At 44.5% G+C, this 18,921-nt stretch overlaps 1 protein-coding gene and 1 long non-coding RNA gene across 3 annotated transcripts in view; both read left to right on the top strand.

The window, feature by feature from the left end:
• Positions 1 to 18,921, top strand: part of PDZD2 (PDZ domain containing 2) — a 358,704-nt gene that overhangs the window by 191,788 nt on the left and 147,995 nt on the right. The window lies entirely within an intron of this gene.
• Positions 1 to 18,921, top strand: part of LOC140632700 (uncharacterized) — a 43,167-nt gene that overhangs the window by 20,560 nt on the left and 3,686 nt on the right. The gene's annotated exons all lie outside the window — the stretch shown is intronic.

Below are 18,921 nucleotides of genomic sequence, written 5' to 3'. Positions count from 1 at the left end.
GTATTAGGAGAATGACTCTTGCCTCAGAAACACTTGGCCTGAATGTGGTGCCCTGGAGACTCTCGGAGGAGGGACCTCAGATGTTGGGAGAGAGGATCATGTTATGAAGCTGTGAGCAGTTTTCACTCATCCACACACTGTATTTTGTTTCATTTTGCTTTTTGAGATTGAGAAGTGGACCTGAGGGAGGAGGAGGCTCTGGAGACAGCAGCTTTTTTGATAGGAACTGGTTTTTATTTGTTTTGGCTTGGGTTTTTTTTTTAATTTAAATTTGGAAGTTAAGATATAGTGCAATATGGGTTTCTGGAATAGAATTCAGTGATTCATCACTTACGTACAACACCCAGTGCTCATACCCAGTGCCCTCTTAATCCCCATCCCCCATCTAGCCCATCCCCCACCCCCTCTCCATCAACCTCCAGTTTGTTCTCTGTCATTAAGAGTCACTTATGGCTTATTTCCCTCTCTCCCTTTTTTCTTTCCCTCCTTCCCCCAATAGGAACTGTTTTAACAGCAGAAAAGTACCGTCTCTGAGATGCACAAATCGGCTTCCCTTGTCTCACTGTGCTTATCATCAGTTGCCCATTGTTCTTGCGGAACAATGGGACTGATTTTTTCCATAGGAGTCTGTCAGAACTCAGTATAGCCACACAGAGAACTGTCCGTTAGGAGGACAAAGTCAAGATTGCCACCAGCACAAATGCAGAGGGTCCCCCACATACTCTATTTCAGAACTTTCTCTTCTCTTCGGTTTCAGCTGTCAGTTTTATATGTTTTTTTAAAAAGCTTTTTCTAAAGGAAAAATAAAATATATTGGCCTACTGGGGCCACACATAGCTCTGAAAGCCTGCTTACCAAAGGCCAGTGAGAGTGGGGTTAACCTCAGACATCGGCTGCTGTTTAGGGGCACATCAGAAAGGAACAAGTCTATTTTCCAAGCCTGGGTTCCAGGGGTGCAGCTGTTTCGGCCCATTTAGGGCACTGGGATTTGGAAGGAGCAGCCAATGCCCATGGAAGTTTTGCTAAACAAGAGAATAGGATTGGGCTGCTCAAGACCAAATACTAGGGTTTTCGAAGTAGTGGTATCCCTGTGGGTTTGACTGTTAACTTGCTGGTTTATATTCCTCAAAGCATGTTAAATTATTTGGCGGGGGGAGGGGGGGCAAGAGGTGAGTGTTTATGGCATTTCTGTAGTAGCTGGCACACAATGTAGTCAATAACCAACTGTTGATGATACAGCTTTTCTTAACACTCAATCATTTACTGAGAGGAGTCAATAGCCTAACTGATTTTTTTTTTTAAGATTTTATTTATTTATTCATGAGAGACACAGGCAGAGGGAGAAGCAGGCTCCCTGCGGTGAGCCTGATGCGGGACTCGATCCAGGGACCCTGGGATCACGACCTGAGCCAAATGCAGATGCTCAACCACTGAGCCATCCAGGTGTCCCAACCCAGCTGATTTTAATTGCCTGCTACTTGGAAATCTTTATGGTAAATACTGCGAAGGATAAGAAGATGAAGATACCGTCTGGCATCTCACACTTAGGGTTCAGCACCTCAGTCCCATTGGATGATGGATTAACAAATGCTGGACAGAACAGAGATGTCCAGTCAAGATATTCTAATGTGTGGAATATGCAGGAAAAACTCTAGACCAGTCTCTCTCTGTTTCTCAGCGCCTTTTCCCTCAGTTAGCTTACCTCTCCTCCCCATTTCCCCCAATCACACACATTTGCTGAATTGGTCTATTGTTTATCTTTGAAAAGATTGATTTATACGTTTGCACAGAAAATCCCAGAGCCTTTTCCTCTTAATGCTATAAAGTTGCCATTTAATGAGGCATTGGGAAGGCCACCCAGCCACTTGAAATCCAAAGTGTCACGCTAAAGGATTTTTACCAACAAGTATTTACATTGGAGCCAGGGTTTTACTTTCCCTTGGCAATTGACTAATTTGCTGAAAGAGCCAATAAATCCTTGGCCAATGAAGAACAGATTGGGGGGGAGGAGCTTCTGTTTCAGGCCATTTTCTTTAGGAATGCTTTTAGCACTTGGCCTTGGGGAGGACTGTGTCCTTTGGTTTTGTTAAAGAGCCGGAATTGGCCATTTTGGGATCCTGTAAGGAAAGTCCTGTCAGGTGGGAATGAAGTGACTGGGTCTCCCTGGTCCCTCGATTTGCACAAACCTAATGCTCCTGTTGAGAGAATGTTTCAAAATGCATTTTCTTAAAAGTAGGACTGTATAAATAATAGATTAGGTCTGTAAGAGTGACCTGAGTAGAACAGGCAGGGGAGCGGTGGGAGAAAGTCCCCCACTGGCCTGTGCCTGTTTTATGTGTTGGGAAGAAAAACTCAGCCGCTTTCTTTGGAAGAGAGCCTAGTTGTGGCCCTACTGTGTCAATATAAAGGGCTTCTCTCTTTGTAGGCATTAAGTACACATGGACCATTGCCTTCCTGGGCATTTGACAGGGCTGGAGTGTTCTGGGTTTCGTTTTGGTTTGTTTGGAGAGAAATTCAAGAGGCTCTAGAGCAGAGCTGCCCAATGGAACTTTCTGGATGGTGGCCAGAAAGTTGGTCCTTTATCTTTGGTGGCCAGCATGATAGCCAGTAGCCACATGTGGCTACTGAGTCCTTGGAATGTGTGAGCAAAGAATTGAATTTTTTATTTTAACTAGTGTGAGTTTATTTTTTTTTTTTTTTAAGATTTTATTATTTGTTCATGAGAGATGCAGAGAGAGAGGTAGAGACACAGGCAGAGGGTGAAGCAGGCTCCACGCAGGGAACCCGATGTGGGACTTGATCCCGGGTCCCCAGGATCACACCCTGGGCTGAAGACAGCGCTAAACTGCTGAGCCACCTGGGCTGCCCACTAGTGTGAGTTTAAATAGCCGCATGTGATGAGTGGGTACGTATCATTGGGTAGTGCAGGTCTGGAGGGCTTCTATGCTTTTTCTGTAAGAACTCTTGAGTTAATCCCCTTTGACTTTCACAGCCTACTTGAGAGGGCTGGAGGTTTTTGGTAGGTAGTCTATTCCCAATAGGGAGAAATGAAGAAGCCAGGACCCAGAGGAGCCAAAGGACCGATTCAGATCACTGACTAATAAAACAGCAAAGCTGGGATGAGGGCCAGGGCCTCTCTGCCTTGAGTCCTCTAACAGCCCCTCAGAGCCCAGCTTTAGATGTTAATTAGAAGTATGACTTAGTAGGGGACCCCAACCACAAAGGGAAGGCTTGCTGAACATCTGGAATCTTGGCTGTGGGCTGTGCATTTAATCTTCTTCTTTAAAATCAAACAGGCTTAATGAGCAACGGGATTTGGGAAATCCCTCTGGGCCCTTAAATCCAAGGAGGAGTTTCTCTGGAACCAGAGGAAATGGGCCAGACAGGTGAAGTACTCCCCTTCCCTCTGGCCTCCTTTACATGGCCCTGTCTGTGACCATTACAAGTCGGAAAGGACCCGTGGAGACTTGTGGTTCTAGTTTCCTATCCTTAATGTGCTGTAAAAAGGCCAGACCCTGGGACAAATAGCATACACTTGGATAATCCGGATTTTATCAGTGCTTCTGGCAACCCTATTAACATGCCCCTTGCTGCTGTATAAACCAGAACCTCAAACACCAAGTCTGTTAATTGGCTCCAGCTCCATCCTCACCTTCTCTGGTTCCTGCCACTCCTCCATCCTTGAGGACTATGAGAAAAGCTCAGGGATTTTTCCACTTCTGAGGGGCACCTTAGAGACAGAGAATGAGTGGTGTCATGGGCAGAACTCTGAGCCATGGAGCAGTGCGTCTGGGTTGCAACAGTGAGCACCTGCTGATACCAATGATTCTCAGTAGTCCTGGTGTGGATTTCATATCCGTGTTGCTCTTCCCACTGCCCCCTTCTAGCTGTTGCTAGACTCTTCTAGCATCCACACCGTGCCAGGGTGCTTAGAGAAAGCAAAGTCCTTTTACTGTTATCAAAGGATTGACTACATAATTAGAAGGGAAGTCTGCTGTGACAAATCAAAGCTGCACAACCTGCTTTCTAATTCTTAAACTAATTTCTGGATTACCTGTTTCTCATTCAGTCTACTCATCTACCCAACCACCAACCTACCTGTCTGCCTATAGTAACTGCGGCAGATGATGTGGAGATGACTTTAAAAATAAAGAAGAATGAACAAACCTCATAAAAAAACCAACAGCTGACCTCCATCTACTGTCTCTTGATAGGGTGTTCATAGGATTTATCATACAAATTGGTGCACTTCTGTGAGGGCAAGGGGGCATGCATAATTACGCTGGGATAACTGGTTTAAACCAGGATGCCCCAAGGACAGATGGAGCACAGATGAAGCATCTGCTGTGTGCCAGGCACCGTGCTTGAGTTGGGGTGCACACTGGTAATGAAGACCTAATTTCTTCTCACAGGGAACCCATGGTCTGGCAGGGAGACAGGGACATAAATAAATTAATACTGTGCCATTGAATTGAAATGGTATTGAAGTGGGTGTTCACAAGTCATTGGGGTGGGAAGAAGCAACAGAGATGGTAACGGGGACTGGTTTTAGAAGGAAGATCAGACAAATTATCGAATTTGCATCCATTGACCAGGAGGGATCTTGAGACTCGCCCTTGTTGGGGTTATTTGTGGAAGCCTTGCCTGAGTCATGTATTGGTGAAGACTGTATATTCCAAGAATCATCCTTTGAGATCATCCTGTACCCAAATTACTGTCTAGTCCAGTATTGACTGTGGTTTGTATAAAACTAAAATGTGATTAATGAATTCTAATGGATGTAGGTGACTTTTCAGTGGGACTTCGAAAGTTAAAAGTGAGCAATTAGGTCTGAAGTCTGTTTTAAGGCATAAGCTGGGATATGTAGGATCTCCTCCTTAGGAGGCCATTTAGTTCCTCAGCAGGGATGTGCATGTGTCTGTGTGCTGCAGGGCGACTAAAAAATTCACCCTAGTTAGAAAATACTGATTTAAGTATTTTTTTTAGCATAAAGTCGTATAGACCAAAACTTCTCTAGTCTAGTTTGAGAACAGCAGAGTGCATTATAAGGCTGCTGCATGTGGGTAAAATTTATATTGAAGTTTTGACAAACAGAAATATAGCCTTGAGCCTCTCAGACCCCTCAGCTCCGGACTTGGTGGGCTGCACTCCCCGTCCTACTGCTGAGTGGCTCGGAAGGGGGCATGATGAAGTGTGTGCTTTCAATGGTGGTCTCTGTTCAAAGTCTCCCATGGTAGTCTATGTGGTATGGATGAGATTGGGCGGTTTCCTGACTCGATCTTTTTTACATATTGTAATAAAATAACAATTTAAAAAATAATTCTTAAAAGGGAAAATTCTACCATCTAATATGTATTAACCATATTTTGCTTTTCCAGACTGCTGTCTCCAAGTATACTTCTGATAACATAGTTATCGTTGTAGTGTATCCTGAGTTTATTTTATTCTGGATTGACCATGTCTTAAAATTAAGTTTGGGAAGACCTGGTGTTTACCTAAAGGATTGCAAGGCCGTGTCCTGAGAATGGCTCTATCCTCACTTCATTGAATCTTTAATGGTGGATGAGGGCAGTGTCCTGGCAGGCAAACCAAAGGTTCTCTCGGATACTGGAAAGTCCCTCAGCAGACTGCCTCGTTGCCCACTGTTGGGCCACTTTGCTGGTGGCACAAATGCTTTGTATCTACCATTTCTCTCTCTTCCTTTACCAAGTCGCTTTCAGCTCACTGACCTGTCTTCTGTTGGGGTTTTTGAATTTGTCAAGACAAGGATCGTCTCATCTGTCTGAGCCAATGGAATGACTCGAAGCTCTGGCACCTGAACTGAACATGTGGTAAATCTGCTTCATCTTTGTTTACACTCAACCACGAAGTAAGCACTTCTCCCTGGGGAAGGCGGCTCTACCCCTTCCTCTCCTCGCTTCCACTCTGCTCGCCCTGCCCGAAGACTGTTTATGCCTGGCCTTAGGTCTCTTTCCCATCCAGAATCTATCCTCCCTTCCCGACCCTGGGTGACAGCCTCTGTCCTCCTGCCCATGTCCGGGAACTGGCTCTATCAGCCACCGACGGTGTACATTCTGACGTGTACACCTCCCAGTAACACTGTGGCATAGCTGCTCGTTCCATTTGACTAATGAGGAAACAAAGTTAGAATTGAGGAAACAATGCCTAAGGACACAGACCCAGTAAATGGCAAGATCCAGAACTGGCTGGCTTCAGATCCTGCCATGTTTTCCAGGAGACCAGGCTTGCCTCTGACCCTCTCTTTGACACATGCCAGTACTGTGACAGAAAAGTAGGACAAAACTATACTACTAGGCAAAGTGGGTGTGTGTGCATTAAGTGACATCCGTGGGGCAGGGAAGTAGCCCTTAATTGTCCTCATCAGCTAGTCTCCTGGTGGTAACCACAGATGGAGTTAGCCGGTGGTGAAGTCCTAGGCGACTTAATTGCCTCTTCAAACTCAGATTTGATGATCTCTTGTGATTCTTTCTTAAATCCAGCTGCCCAGGGTCACAGTTCGGCGCTTGCCTGGGCTTGCCCACCCCAGCAGTGTTTTATGCTTTGGACTTTACTCAGCCTCTGCCTCTAATCATGTAAATGCTTTCACTCTAAAAGAGTTTACTGAACACCTCCTGTGTGCCAAGCCCTGTGCTAGGAGCTGGATATTAATCTGTTACAAGCCATTAAATAAGTTAAAGCTGTGATTCTCAAACAAGGGTTTCTAAATCTTTACATGCATACAAATTTTTAAACTATTCATTACAGTAATCCTTTAAGAAGTATTTTGCCAGTTATTCAGAACAAACTCCTCTTCTGCAGCGATAATTTGCAATGGAAAGATATAGCAATAAAATAAGATTTTATACTCTTAAGTCAGCATGACTCAAAATGAGGTCTATGTAGGGCTCTGATAAGATTTTTTTTCCCTTTAAAATTGGTCTATACATTAGCCCTATGTGGAAAATGCAAGGTTGAAATATTTTTCCTCCTGCAGAAACACATTTTATTTTAAAAATTTTAAAGATTTCATTTATTTATTTATTTGAGAGAAAGAGAGTGAAGGGTTCAGGGAGGGGCAGGGGAAGAGGGAGAGAACCTCAAGCAGACTCTGCACAGAGCCAGACACAGGGCTCAGTCTCATGACCCGGAGATCATGAGCTGAGCCAAAACCAAGAGTCAGACGCTAGATGGACTGAGCCACTCAGGTGCCCCAAAACATATTTACATTTTAAAAGACTTTCTGAAATAATACACAAACCAATGGGTTAACTGACACCTTGGAATTAGGGCCCCAGGACTAACTACATCAGGTTGATACAAGAGGTATTTTGGGGAAAGTAAGCCTCAGTGTCCCTGAACACAGCATGAAAACTGTGGTCCTGCCTTTGGAGAATCTGGGCGGTTTCTCCTCTGTGATACTTGCCAGCCACTCCCTATGATCACTCTGTCCCCTCCAACCTCTGCGTGCTATACACACGTCTGCTATTGCTACTCTGTGCTGTCCGGTGTTCACAGATAAGTCAGGAGTAACATATGTTCAGAAGAAACATTGGCTAAAGTTGCACTTGAGACCCCAATTATGAGTGACCCCAAGACTCTCTGCCTTCCCTGGCATTATCGAGTGCTTTCCGTTGGTGTAAAAGTTTCTTTTTTTGAGGTTAGGGCAGATAAAGAAGTAGTGTGCATAAAGCCCCCAACTACCAACAAATCACCACCTCATTAAGTACAGCAGAAATGGGTAAGACACATCAAATGATTCAAGGTCTTATTTGAGTGACTGTTGTCTCACATGTAAATCTTTGATCTTCACTCTTGGGAGAGGGGACTCTTAGACATTTGTTTCCTCCTTGGAGTTGACTATATTATAGGCATTTTATTCAGTGAAGAACTAAAATAAATCACACTCCCAAAAGTAGAGAGGATGCTAGGACCCCGAGCTGGCTAGCTTCAAACCTATTGGTTTCCATTAGACTGGGCTCGCCTCCACAGAGCTGGCCACTTCTATCATTTACCACGTTGTTGCACATAATAACTGACATAAAAGTGAGGGCGTACAGATGTAAAGTATGGCTTCAGGACAGTGAGCCCTTCGCATCGAAGCTCTAGGAAGGAGCAGTGGCAGCAAAGCCTCCTCTAGCCAGTTGCCAGGGATGGAGGACCACTGATGGGGCGTCTAGAACACGCACACTCCAGGGTGCTGCTGTCAGAGCTGCCAAGTGCAGGCGGAGGCTTCACCACTTTAAGACAAAAGGCCTTTCTGGGAGCTGCTCTTGCCCAGTTTCCTTCCAAGCTGAGTGTCCACTTTCCACCCCAGGCGTCTATAAGCTGTGGGCTCAGGGATTCGGTTCTACTGGAACATATTGCCTGCTTTGGACTGGACTCCCCTCTGAGCTGGGGCAGTAGGTCTGCAGACATAGTGTGTGGACACTGAGCCTTGCTGAACCATTTTCTCCCAGCCAAGCCTTTCCTGGCTCCAAGGGAATCCCTAACCAGCTCACCCAGGATGGCTTTTTGGGTCAGTCCTAGGAATAGATGAAGTCTCTCTTCTCGTGGAGAGGCAACAGACTTGCCTCTTGCTGGTACATCAGCTTCTTGCTGCCCATCTAGTGTTAGGAGGCGTATCTCTGCTCTCCTGTGATTAACCAGATCAGCTACGAGAGCCTGGGATCTCATCATGGCTCTACCACATACTGGCCACGTAGCCTTGGGTGAGTTTTTTAGCTTTATATATAAATTGAGAATAAGGACTATGCTTTCCACTCAGATTTATTGCTGGGCTTGCGTGAAAGAATGCACGTAAAGCCAATGACATGTTGACCCTCTACAAATGTTGTAGTAGGCGATGGTGACCACGAGGTAGAGAATGTCAGAGTGCGAGTGATGGAATGGGTGAGGTGTGTCTTCACATTTGCCTCCTCTGGAGGCTCCTGTCAGTTCTAGATTTTGGGGAGATGTGGATAGCACTGGTGTACCCCGTTTCCACGGTCCTGGCACTGCATTAGACAGGAATCACTCATGAGCACATGCAGTCTTGACTGGGTTTATGGATGTGCTGACTCTGGCTCTCCCTCTATAGAAAGCTCCTACACAGAATTGGGAAGGGCTCACCTGTTAGTGCTGATGGAAGTCAGACCTCCTCCCTTAGCTGAAGGTGACAGGGAGAGGGCCTGGAGGGAGGTCAGCTCCAGGCTGCCGGAGGGTCTGCTTTCCTGAGAAAGGCGAGGCCGGGTAGGGGGATGGACACAGGCTCCTGCAGGGTCTGGCCAGCCTCTATCACTCTCCATTTGTTCCTGTTGTTGAGCATCTGTCCTCCTTGGCCTGAGGAAGCAAGACCCTGCCAAAACAGAATGAAACTGGAGGCCATAATTAGGCAGTTTCACATGTAAAATGCTATTTGTTTATTTCTTGAGCAACAGAACGTAGAGGAATATGTGAGCTTCTGGGAGTGTTGAAGCTACCTCCCTTAATTATGACCTTGAGGAATAGCTAGTTTTATTTCCCTGAATGTTTCTTTATCAATATAAAGGCTTACTTGCGTTGACCCCTACTTCTTAGAATAAGGAAACTAAATGTTCTCTTTTTTTTTTTTTTTTTTTTTTTTTTTTGCTGGGCCCCAAGGTTTATGTGGAATGTAGGATGAAGAGAAGGGAAAACCCAGCAAGAATGCTGACTATCTTACTTATTACTTCTCTATTAAAAAGTGCCTTCATAAATCTTCCTGAACAGATACTTACTCTTCTTACTTTTAAAATAATGATTTGATAATTTTTCTAGTTTTGCCCCACCACTAGTGTGTTGCCAGTTCAGAAAAGAGGTTGAGGAGTTGGAGGCTGGAGCTGATCTTCTAAGATGTTTGCACTTGTCAAGCATTTGAAGTATGCATTGAGGGACCCCTGGGTGGCTCAGTAGTTGAGCAGCTGCCTTTGGCTCAGGCGTGATCCCCGGCTCCTGGGATGGAGTCCTGCGTTGGGCTCCCCGCAGGGAGCCTGCTTCTCCCTCTGCCTCTGTCTCTGCCTTTCCTTGTGTGTCTCTCATGAATGAATAAATAAAATCTTAAAAAAAAAAATAAAGCAAAATATGCATGTGGGTTAACTGCTGCTATAAGAATAAGTGATTTTAATTAACCTAGAGAGTTTTAGTTCCTCTTGACTTTACCTGTTTAACATCTGAAGTTAGTACTTCCCCTGAATCCATCTTTAGTGCCTTCATAAGGGCAGATAGTGTTAGGGAATCCACATGCCCATGTCTGCCCTCCTAGGAGTTTTTACAATTTTACAATTCACATATTTAAAATGCACAATTAAATGGTTTTTGGTATATTCAGAATTGTGCAAACATCCTCACTCTCTAATTTTAGAACATTCTTATTAACCCAAAAAAAGAAACCCTGTACCCATTCATCCCTCCTCATTTGCCCCCAGTCTTGTAGGCCCGGGCAGCCACTAAGCTGGTTTCTGTTTCTATAAATCCCCGATTCTGGACACTTCACATAAATGGAATCAGACAACATGTGGTCTTTTGTGGCTGGCTCCTTTTCCTTATCTAGTATAATGTTTTCAAGATTTACCCATGTTGTAGCATATATCAGAACTTTCATTTCTTTTTATCACCAAATAATTAAGAATCGCAGGCTCTACTGACTGAGCCAGCCAGGTGCCCCCATTTTTTAATATTTTAAAGCAGTGTTTAAATGTGTCTGTTTTAATGAGGCAAAATACAACTAAAAACAAATCAGCAAAATAATCAATACATCTTTATAGTGTGATGTTGACTTGACATTGAGTTTATGCCATTTCTTACAAGCTTAATGATTAAATAGGATCATGCCACATCTTTCTGCAAATGACAGATTGGTCAGGGTTAACCTACTGAAAATAGCCATAACTGTTAAAAATCAGGGAAAAGTTTATTTACTCAACAATCCTTCAGTTACACATTTATTGAGTAATTACTATGGGCAAGGCTGCTCATGGTTGACATCAAGGAAATGGAACAGATTTTTCTTCCTCGGGCCTTTTCAACGAACCTGTATTTGTAAACATGCCGGTACATTGCCTGGAGAAAACAATAAACACAGCTATTAGCATCACCTAGGAGCTACAACGTAGAGAAATTTGAGCCCAGGGAGTTTAACTGAAGCAGTAGATGCTGGATGTTGTTAGAGAAATAGAGATGAAGAATTTTGAGCACGATTCCACTGAATAAAGCTGAGGCTAGAAGGTAGCAGGACATGCTAAATGAGCGCCTGGTGTTTTAAAGTAGCCTATAAAACTCTACTAGTGAGTCTGCCTTTACCTGTGGGAGTATGTCTGGTGAGCACCCCTTTCCCCTTTCTTTGTGACTGGATGAAGGAATGCAAAGCAAACCTTCCTACTACCTTGTGGGTGTTCTAGTTTAAGCCTAAGTGGTTTGGTCATTTCTACACCTAAACCCCATGGGTACTGGGGCTGCCCTTCTTCCTCTTCTAACTAAGCCAGGTAATGGAAATTTTATCCATGTTTTGGCCTGTATTTTCCTCCTTTCGGGTTGAATTCAGTCTACCGTTGAAAGATGTTTGCATTTTCCAACCCAGCAGACCCCTCGTTCTACACCATTAAATATAACTTCATCTTGGCTCTCTGCAGATTCTTCTTACTCAGAAATGTGTCGTCTTAAGACGACAGGGAGCTACATCTCTCTGCTGAGAGCTTCCCAGAGTAAGAGCAGCTTTATTCAAAAATTGCACGCCTTCTGATGATGCTGAGTTTTGGCAGCACCGATTCATAGCATTTTAGATGACTTGAAAGGCTTGGAACAACTCAGTCGGAACCTGGAGGACATGGCCCATCTGCTAGAAGTAATCTCTCTTACCGGGTTTGGGGAGTGTAGGAAGGGTTTGTTGGGTGTTACCTATTGTCTTTCCTCAGTACAGTTACACATCACTCCACTCTTTTATGTCAGCTCTTTTTTTTTTTTTTCCTTTCCAACTGTTGGGCTACCTTGAGTAATTCCTTCTGGTTTTGAAGAATGTGTACGTGTGTGTGTTGCTGAGTAGGAAATTGAGATCATTTTAACTGACATTCCACACAGGTGGAATATGCCTCATCTTACCGATGTCTTCACTGGTTTGGTTTTAGCAGTGATTTAGAAAATCTATTAAGAGGCTGCTTACAATATCTTGAACAGAAGGTTTGGATTTTTCCACATTTGGATAGTCTGATATCCAATAAGAACTATATTTAATGTTCTGTCTAAATTTTTGAGAACTGTACAAACTATCTAATTTGGGGTAGAATGCTTGGTTAGCATGAGTTTATAATCACGTTGCAACAGAACTGAGAACAAGGTCAGCGTAAAAGGGTTATTTTGTTGAAATGGACGGTAGTCTTTGTTGACAATTGAGTTATGATCCCCTCTTGGCACTTTAAGTGGCCTCGTTCCTAACCCTTTGGATTCTCCTTCATACGTCATAAACATCATAAATGTTTGATAAGCCTTTCAAGGTTATCGTGTATCTCCTTCAAAGGAACCACTGAAACTACATGATATGGAATGTCTGGCCATATTCATCTCTCCATTTCTAGTGAAGTAGAGATAAGACCCCGTGAAATAAAATATAATCTTTCCTTTGTATCACATTCCATGCTTTATGAATGTAGAAAATCTTATTATCTTTGTTGGATTTTTTTTTATCCCCACTCCCAAGAAAAATGAAGGCATAACGAAGATATCAGATAAACGCAGTTGGGTAACATCTTTGCCCATTTTGGAGGTTATATATATTTAAGACACATGAAGATATTTTACATTTCCCTCCATTTTATTTTATTTTGGTTTGATGCTCCTTATTTTTGTTTGAAATCTAAAAAACAGGAATGGGGTCATAAGAGCACTAATTTAAGAGCAGGGACATATGGTTTAAGATGTTTCTTGATAACAGTTTGAATTTTCTATGCTGATGAAAAAGAGAGTAGGATTTTCTTTTACCAAATATAATGGAATATAAGCCCCATACATAAGCAAGAGGATCTGCAAAAGGATTTTTGGCCAGAATATATATAGATGAAGTAGTATCTTAGAATACTAATAGTATAGCATTCAGTATACCAATAATGTGGCAGTATGTATAAGAGAGTCATGTCTATAATATCTGCTTTATTAATTTAATTCACACACATTTAAAATGCCATTTAAAATTTAAATGGTGTATTAATTTTGAATATTCCTTCTCCAACTCATCTGCTTTATAAAGTAAATTTATTCAAACTCAAACTTAAACCCATGGTTTAAGCCCAATGAGTCCATTTTTCAAAGAGCATCAATTACCTTCATTTCCATCTTCACTGTTTGAGAGCAGTTTTTGTATCCTCCTATAATGCTGTCCCTGGACCTTTTAAGACCGCAAGAATCCATTCATTCTTGCACAGTTCTCCCATCCATTCATTCTCAGAATGGCTTGATTTTCTGGTGCATTTGCCATGTGCAAGCACTGTCATAGGTGCTTTACATGTAATAGACTTATTTACTCCTCAAAACAACCTTGTGAGAAAGAAACCTTTTTTTTTTTTTTTATCTCATTTTACTTTGGGAATTGAGGTCCAGAGAGATCAAGGAACTTGCTCAAAGTCACACAGCTCATGGAAGGCAGAGTCAGGATTCAAACCCAGCTATTAAGCACCAGAGTTCATGCTTCCTTTTTTATTTTTTTTTAAGATTTTATTTATTTGACAGAGAGAGAGAGTGAGTGAGCAAGCGCGGGCACAAGCAAGGGGTGTGGCAGGCACAGGGAGAGGGAGGAGCAGACTCCCTGAGCAGGGAGACTTCTGTGGGGCTCGATCCCAGGACCCTGAGATCATGACCTGGGCTGAAGGCAGAGGCTTAACCAACTGAGCCACCCAGGTGCCCCCAGAGTTCATGCTTTTAACCACTGTGCTACTCTGCTACAAAGAAATCCAGCACCTAAATGTGAGGTCATTCCTTCCTGGAATAATTGTTGAATTCATTGTCGAATTTATTTCCTGCCTTTATTTTAAACCATTTCTGACCTCTATAAACCTCTAAAATGGCATCGGTGGACCTGAGACAATTGTGTCTTCTCCAAACAGTACTTTACCACCCAAATGAATTAAAAGAGAGATTCATAATATAGCTGTATAGACTCAAATGTAAGATATCTTCCTCTTTTGTGAGGATAATTTTAGGGAAAAAATATAATCTTATATTTTGACACATATGGTATATTTCTCTATATTAGCGTGTGAGCCAAAGCAGTTAGTGAAGACTGGGGAGGAGGGGGCTGCTGTATTATTTCTCAAACAAATGCTGATCACTGGGCTCTGTATCAGGCTGTTTACACATATTACCTCGTTATTCCCTGCACAACCCTAGTAAATAAACAGCATCATTCCCATTTTGTAGGTGAGTAAACTCCACCTCGGAGAGTATTAGAAACTTGCCCAGCAGATCCAGGGGTTGGGTAGTTGGGCTGAGATTTCAGCCCATATGCAGCCAACACGAAAGCCTGTGCTCTGTGGATGACCCTAGGTGGCCTCATTGGGCACACAACACTGGGTTGAGAAGCTCCGACTTAGCGCATGTGGGCACCGCACCGCTCGTGCCAGCTGGCTTCCACTGTCCTCCCAGCTTCCTCTCATTTCTCTGCTTTCTGCCTTGCTGAGCCCAGCAGGGCTTTTGGCTGCAAACAACAGAAATTCCTGTAGCTACTTTAAGCAGAAAGGGATGTATTAAAAGATGCTGGTTAGGTGGTTCATAGGATTTCTAGGAGGGACCAAGCATCAGGCTAGATGTTGCAGAGCCAGGAAAAGAGCCAGACCACACGGAGGGGACTGTTCTAGCAGAAAAAGCCACAGTTCCTGGAGCCCAGGACTTTAGGGAGGGAATGCCAGAACCGTGCCTCTCTTGCACAGCACTCCCCCACGAAGCTCGGTCTCAGTGGGTGACCGCTGCCCCCTTCTGCAGGCAGGTCTGGGGAAACTAGCCCCTGTGCCTGCTCTCTGGCTACAAGGGAACGGGAGACACGAGAGTTTTCAGATTTTTCCACTAAATGGGGGTTGATGAGCCAATCTACAGCTTCTGTGACACTTAACCCACCCCAGGCCCAGCCTGGCCTTGGCTGCAGCACGCTAAGGTCAGATGGGCAGTGTTTGTCCTCAGTACCTACTGCCTTGGTGGATGCAGAGGGATGCTTCTCTGCTCCCCCGAGGGCTGGGCCCAGTTCACCCTGCCCTACTGGTCTGACTGCAGCTGGTACCAGCAGCAGTGGGGCTAACCTGAGGATCCACGTGAGGACCCTCACCCCTGCGGAGGCATCCATCCATCTACCATGATGGTATCTCCCAAGTTACGTTCTACTCTCAGAAGCCTTTCCTCCTGACCCCAGTGAACTCGTTGAAAATCTACTCGGGAAGGAGCAGGACCTTGACTCCCACCAAGTGCCTCTCAAATCAGGGCTTTTATCCACTGAGGCCTGCGTCCTGAGCACAGCGATCACAAAAGTAACAAGGGACAAAAGGGTTAGCATCCTTCCTCTTTATAAGAAACACATTGTGTACCCCTTTCAGCCTTCAGGTTTTCAACTGCTTTTGTTGAAAGCATCAAGTGGAAGCCCCAGGCCTGAAAAGAATACACTTGAGGGTAATATGTTGATTGGAAGAAGAGTCTAAGAACACAAGGATCACAAACCCAGGAATTAGCTGATGGTCTGCTTATCAACGGGCCTTGGTCAGACAAATGTAATTTGTATTTCTGACTCGTTACCTAACCTGTAAAACTGGAAAAGAGAACAAACATTAAGACCCTAAGAGGCATTGTAAGAACTAAATACTTAAACTCTGGACCCCAGTGTCTGGCACACAGATTTTTAATCTTCTTGTCTTCTTGTCCTTGCAAGAAACCACAGTCGGGCTATGTGAGGCCACTCCCCCCGCACCCCCCCACCTCCCTGCTTTGGATGCCCACCTGGGTTTTGTCTTTCTCAGCTGGGACTTACATGGGTAGTTTACATTATCAAATGAATACACAGAGGGAAGTTTAAAACACTCAAGGTGACTGGGGAAAACAAGCCAGATCTTATTCTGTAGCACCCTTTTTCACTGTGACGAGGGTTTGGAGCTTACCCATCAGAGATAAAGTCATCATGAAAGATCTTAGTTTAGTTTGCATTTTTCCGGTCATCTTGAAATCTTGATTTGGCCAGGGGCTTGCTGTATCTGTATTAATTTTCCTTCAGAGTTCATTTAGCAGCAACAAGCAGAGGAATCATTTGCATTTTAATTGGGTCGTTGTCCTTCCCCTGTCCCCACCCCCAGCATTCTCTCAGCTGCGGAGAGCTGGAGCCAGATGTCACTCCCTGCCTCTCAGTGGCACCACAGAGTGCCTCCATGAACTCCCCAAGAACAGCTAGGAAGATTCTCTGCTCAAGTGGCACATGCCTGGGCACCTCCAAAACATTAAAAACTCAGGGACTTTCTGGGGCACCTGGGTGGCTCAGTCAGTTAAGTGTCTGACTCTTGGTTTTGGCTCAGGTCATAATCTCATGGGTCAGGAGATGGAGCCCTGTGTTGGGCTCTGTGCTCAGCGGGAGTCTGCTTGGGATTCTCTCCATCTCCCTCTGCCCCTTCCTCCACTCACAGGCATGCGCGCACTCTCTCTCTCTCTCTCAAATAAATTTTAAAAAATTTTTAAAGATTTTTATTTATTTAACTAATACAGAGAGAGAACTAGAGAGGACAAGCAGGGGGAACAGCAGAGGGAGAGGGAAAAGCAGGCTCCCCACTGAGTACAGAGCCCAACGTGGGGCTTGATCCCAAGTTGGGATCACAACTTGAGCTGAAGGCAGACACTTAACTCACTGAGCCACCAGGTGCCCCTAAATAAAATCTTTAAAAAAAAAAAAAAGCTTAGGAGTTTTGTAAATTAAAATCACTAATGACAAAAATCTGCATCGACATTCCCAGTGATTCATACTAAAGGAGCTCATTTTGAAAAAAAAAAGTCTTATAAATGAATGGTGCATGTCTCAGGGAACAGCTTGGAAATTTTTGGAGGACAGAGGTAAATGTGAGTCACCCAGTGGAATCTGGCACCACTGTTGATTCCAGTCTCTTAGATGAAGAAACTAAGGCAATAATTCGGTGATAAAAGTGGTCCTTGTTCCAGCTGGAAGCTCCGTTGAAATCAAGGCTACCCTGTGTAAGTGCCACGCCTGACACACAGCTGACTTGGAAAGCTGGTGGAGCAAACCTGAATCCAGGCTGCAGCCTCAGTGATTCTGACATGTGCTTGTAAGGGAGGTGGGGGCAGCATGAAATATTTACAGCAAGCCCGGCGGGGATTAGCATATATACAGAGGGTGAGCTGAGCAAAATGTAGGACACGGAAAAAGCCTTAAATGATGAAAATGTGCCTAGTTGTCGCTGGGAGAGAGGCGAAGTTTGGCATGTGAATTCCTGTTTCTAGGGCTGCCTCCCTGGTCACCTTTACCTTCTCAAGAAAGGTAGGTTAGATGTTTCCAGAACCGTGCAGTGGTGCAAGGGAACATGGGGAAGAGTGATGTCACCTTCCCTCCTATTACCTACACCTTGGGTAGGAGAATTACCTTTCACTCAAAATGTGCAGATTTTCTTAGATTGCCACCATCAAGCCTGGGCAAAAAAAATGATGGCCCTGGACTCACGACAGTTGGCCCTTTCTAGATCGGTTTCAACCTTGCAGCCTCCCCTAGATTTTGTTCAATCTCCGCAGTTAACCGGTCAACCGGCCACAGACCTTCTGTGCTGGGTGGTGGTCCTGCAGGGACAGCACGCCTCCTAGAAGCCTTGCTGCTGATCCTCTGGGCGCTTAGCCAAAAGGACCATCTCTGTCAGGGTCTAGATGCTTCTGCCTAGAGGCAGGCGAGCTCTCCAAACTAGCCCTGCTCTCTCCTGAAGAGAAAGGGGTTTCTGGGTTTGACTGCAAACATTCTGACGGCTTGTGAGCACGCCACTTGATGTGTGTACAGGCCAGAGAGTTTCAAACACCGAGGCTGAAGATATAAGAGAAAGGGAGTTCTCATCTGTGTGTGTGTGTGTACGCGCGCTCTCATGTGAGGGTGTGTTCACTGATCTTTAAATTTTTTTTTTGTTTCAACACTGAGCCTGCTTAGAACCAAATATGAATCTTAGACCTGTTTATGAAAAATAGATGAAAGGACCAGGAGTATACAGACAGGTTAATGAGCTCTTCTTGGTCCCTCTCTGAGCATAGTCCTGTTTTCACTGTGTCAGTGGGAAAAATTTCCTTTTAACCTGGAATTTTCAGACCAGTGCTTGTTCAAAAAAAGAAAAAAAAACAAACCCTTTATTCAGAGCCTCTTGTTTTTAGAAGAATTTATTGGACGCTGCTCTGGCAAACGCTAGAGTCATCTCAACATACATGTGTGGGGACCGCCGTGGAGGGAGGGTAGGGGCCCATGCATGCTCTTATTGCTTGCAAATGCTCATAAAGTCTAAAGACTGAATCCTTGGAAGGCAAACCACAATTTGGGGGCTTTTGTGCTGGCATTTTTTTTCCATTTTTTCCCCTGGACATCTTCTAGATGCAGCACACTGTGCTTACAAAAAACCTTCCTCATTGGTTCGTTCTAGAATAGGGTGTTGGTGTCCATGTTGGCAGCTGCTGCTTGTCTGCCCTGCTTGGAGCAGCCACATCCTCCTGGTGTCATTCAGAGATTGCTGGCCGTGTCTGAGCTTCTCCACTCCAGTTAGAGCTGTATTGAATGGGGGAGTGCCTTTTGTGTGCTCTCAGCCACGTATGAGCCTGCGTTCTACTCCCACTGGGTCCTTGATTGCCTTTGAGCAAGAAGTGAATGAGTACACCTGTGCCATTTTTGTGTGGCTTCAAACCCGGAGCACCGGCTGTCCCAGCCCGGTGAGTGAACCGTGT

This window comes from Canis lupus, chromosome 4 (assembly GCF_048164855.1).
Source record: "Canis lupus baileyi chromosome 4, mCanLup2.hap1, whole genome shotgun sequence".
Classification (NCBI taxonomy): Eukaryota; Metazoa; Chordata; class Mammalia; order Carnivora; family Canidae; genus Canis; species Canis lupus.
Note: the sequence above shows the minus strand (reverse complement) of the source record. Positions and strands in the feature narration are given on the sequence as shown.